Genomic DNA, 3,703 nt, shown 5'->3' on the forward strand with positions numbered 1-3,703 from the left:
GCGCGGCGCGGGATCGCGTTGCCGTGGGGTGCCCAGGCGTCCCCCTCCTTTCCGTGGGGCGCCCCTTGCTCAGACACCCACCCAGGTGCGGGGCCCCGACGGGGCTCAGTGGGGCGGTGTGTGGGCGCTGAGGAGCAGCCCCACAGCCCCCAGCRCGAGGCTGGCGGTGCCGCCCCACGGGGCCGCCTCAGCCCCACGGGGCACTCCCAGGTTGCAGGGACCTCACTGTGGTGCTGCGTGCTTGGAAACGCTGCGGATACCCCATGGGTTGAGCAGGCACAGCCTTCCGACGGGAACGCGGTTAACTGCGCATCACCAGGATAGTAAMTGGTTCTGCTAATGCCAATTATTGTTATAAATGGTGGAATAATTCCATAGCAACAACGAGATACAATTGGATCTCCACTTATTCATAACTACGTGTTACAGAGAACATGAAACTCCTCAGTAGTTTTTTTTTAATTACCATTTCTCTCTCAAATTTCTGAACATTTTGAGTTCCTCTGCTTTCCATGTTTTAATCTGAGATGGTTTTCCAGGACATCAGCTTGCTACTTGTACCCTGTAATTGAAGTAGATCCACATCCACCAATAGAAGCTTCCAGGTCTTAAATTTTTTATATTACCCTCATTCTCTCAGTCTTGGAAAATGACCCCGGGATTTCCTTTCACAGCCGCGATCTTCCTTGTGCCGGCATCCCATTTTGTACTCGTGAATGCCAGCTAATCAAGTTAGAAACCTCGGAGTATTTGTTTGCTCTTGGGAATCTAAACGTTCACCGGACCATCTGTTGTCACCTAATGGAAAGCGAGGCAGATAGTTAGAAGAACAAAGACTTTATGTTCAAAGGTTAGAGGTCTATATCTATTAATAATTCCCTCAGCCTGTTGTTTCAAAGGCATCCTGTATTTCAGAGACTAATAATACATGTGTGTTGACTGTTGGTTTGGATAAAGTCTGGGCCTTTGAGGTTGAGTTCAGTTTCCCAAAGACTTACAGGATACATCCATCCACAATTGTCCTCTCTGGTGATCTCCATGGAAGATGTCAGCTGATAGTTCTTGCAAAAAAGCCTGTGCTACAAGGACAAGCCTATCTAAAACTGCGTATTGCCTATCTCATCATTACGACCCCAAAATATTTTGGAATTTGTTGTTTAATTTCTGATGTCCCAGACAGGAACGCTGTTGCAGATAAGATTGTTCCGTGTGGACCATTTCCAGTAGCATCTCTGAGGTGGGTGGTGGGAGGTACACGGTGGTCTTATCCCAAAGGGCTTGTAAACCAAAAACTGCTTGTCTGGAGGGCGAAAGTGAGAGACAAAGTGACCTTATCTTTATAGATAGTGCTAAAAGAGTAGGACGGGTAAACTCAACTGAAGTTGGAAGTGGCAGAAGGGCTCACAAGAGAGCCCATCTGCAGGAGGCTCTTGAGCGTTGAGGTGGCGGGGCAGATCCTGCAGGCTCCTCCTTGAAGACCTTCCGTGTAGAGAAGAGCCGGGCACCAAGCGAGATGTGCAGAGCTGCAGAAGCCGTGGGGAGCTGTGGAGAAAGCAAGTGCAGAGCAGCGAGGTGAAGGGCGTGAGCACAGAAAAACAGTGTGCAAACGCAAAGGCTTCTTCAGATAGTTGGTTTTAGGAGTTTAGGAAGCCCAGTCATAYGATAATTGACTTAAATAAATAAACCTAGGAAGAGAAGACTTAGAGAGAAGGGTGTGCAGGCTAGAGGACTTGCCAGGAAGATGAAGGCAGAGGAGTGTTCACAGGAGAACTGCTGGAAAACCTGCTCAAGGAGAGCAGAGCACAGGGCAACAGGAGCATCGGGACGAATGGCAGGAGAACCCAAATAAAGGAATGTATATGTGATAAGAAGGTGTGAGGGAAAGCCAGTAAAAGAGTGTAGGGAAGCAGGGAACAAATCCTCCTGGCTAGGGAARAGCCGTAGAGATGGTACCATGGAGCTGGTTGGCTCTTACAGAGCGTGCAGAAGCTAGCTTGCTTAAGGAGGTGAATCCCAGACACTTCCAGAGTTATCCGTACAGTTTGGTGGGAAGTCCGTGTCCACATCAGGTCCACCTCTTAAGAGACTGGACATAAAGCTCTCCCACATAAACCAGGCTTTGCGGTCAAATACGACATCTTAAATCAGCTCCAAACAACGCAAAGAGTTTTCCAGCACTGCATATGCCCTTAAAACTCCTCTGACATTTTGCCCTAATTGAGAGCCAGTCTTAGGCTGTGGCGGAAGCGAAGATCCGTGGATTGCTGTGCTGCAAAGGGAAGCTGAGGCGCATTTCTGATTTGAATGGGAGAGATAAAGCGCAGAGCTGATAAGCGCGCCCATCTAGATGCGGCAGCGCGGGCCGGACCCGTATCGGCTCGGTGTGGTTCCGGCTGAGCTGCTTTGTCATTTGTGTTCCGGATAATCGCTAGCTCGACAGACTGTGCAGATGCTGATATGCCGACAATCCTCCGCTTGCCTAGAGCTTTTTGGAGTATTTTATGGGAGCATAATCTGAAATTTAGCATTTTAAGCCCTTCTTATCAAGCTCATGCGACGTCACATTGCAACTTCCTTTACAGAAAGGCCAAAGGCAGAGTGGACCCRGCAGGATATTTATGCTAAAGCGAGATCTCCAACTGAAACTCCTGTTCCCAAGAACTCAGAAAAAAATGTGTAAATTCCTGGAGTATTAGTGGGCATATTTCCAAGTCTGGGAGAAACATTAGCGTATTGCTTGGAAGCCTTGTTAGCTGAGCAAAGCAGGCAAAATCCATAGGATCAAGTTCACTGTTGCCCAATTTCCTTTTTTTTTCTTTTTCTTCAAGTTAAGTGAGAGTCCATTTTGCAACAGGAATTCCTCCATAAAAATTCACGTGGGTTGTATTAATGCAGTCAGTGCAAGGAAGTGCTCATGTAGGAGAGAAGCAACGAGCATGCATCACCCATAGTAAGTTATATATTGAATATATCCACTGCCAGGTGGATGTGTTGAAAAGGCATCTCCAGACAGTGTGTTTCTGCACACTGCAGTGTTGTGGTACTGAAGGCCCTGAGGTAGCCATCACCCGATTTTCTTTCTTTATGTATATRTGTTTATTTTAAATAATAACCTTGTGCCCCTGGCTGCTAGGATGGGATCAACCTGTCCCCTTCCATGGGGCAGCCCCGTTCTGCGCCCCACTGCGTTGCTCCCAGACCTGCACCGGGAGGAACAGGGAGAAGCCAAGTGAGGTTAAAGGGGCAGGCTCGGGGTGGTGGTAGCGAGGCGCCCTGCAAACAATATTTGTTTATGACAATGTGACTGTCAGCTAGGCTGCAGCAAGCTGATGTGAATGGCCTGAGAAGGCTCTGCAAGTGCCTTGAAATTGAAAGAAGTCTGTTGAGATATTGGCTAATTGATTCGTGGTAATGATACGATCTTTCTGAGACCAGTGGTATAACTCGGCTTGCTCCAAGRCGGACAGGAGCGTTTAGCCTTGTGTGTTGCTCGAGCACTGAGCTGCTTGTTGCGTGGGTTCCTTGATAAGATAACGGTGGCCCCGCTCCCCTCATCCCTGTCCTCGAGGACAGGACTCGCAGGCAGGAGGAGGGCACTCGTCCCGGGGGCAGCGAGGAGAGCCCCGGCCTCAAGGACACACGTGTTGCTCGTGGCTGCGACGGGCTGTGCCCGGCCGCCCGGGGCTGCACCGTGTTACCTGCT

At 49.4% G+C, this 3,703-nt stretch overlaps 1 long non-coding RNA gene across 1 annotated transcript in view; it reads left to right on the forward strand.

Moving 5' to 3' along the window:
• The first annotated feature begins 482 nt into the window (after positions 1-482).
• LOC112944399 overlaps positions 483-3,703 on the forward strand; it is a 10,231-nt gene continuing 7,010 nt past the window's right edge. Inside the window, exon 1 of the long non-coding RNA XR_003248762.1 lies at positions 483-850. This is a non-coding gene — a long non-coding RNA (uncharacterized LOC112944399). The remainder of the gene's footprint in view (positions 851-3,703) is intronic.

This window comes from Nothoprocta perdicaria, unplaced genomic scaffold (genome assembly GCF_003342845.1).
Source record: "Nothoprocta perdicaria isolate Ctin4 unplaced genomic scaffold, notPer1 scaffold_168, whole genome shotgun sequence".
Classification (NCBI taxonomy): Eukaryota; Metazoa; Chordata; class Aves; order Tinamiformes; family Tinamidae; genus Nothoprocta; species Nothoprocta perdicaria.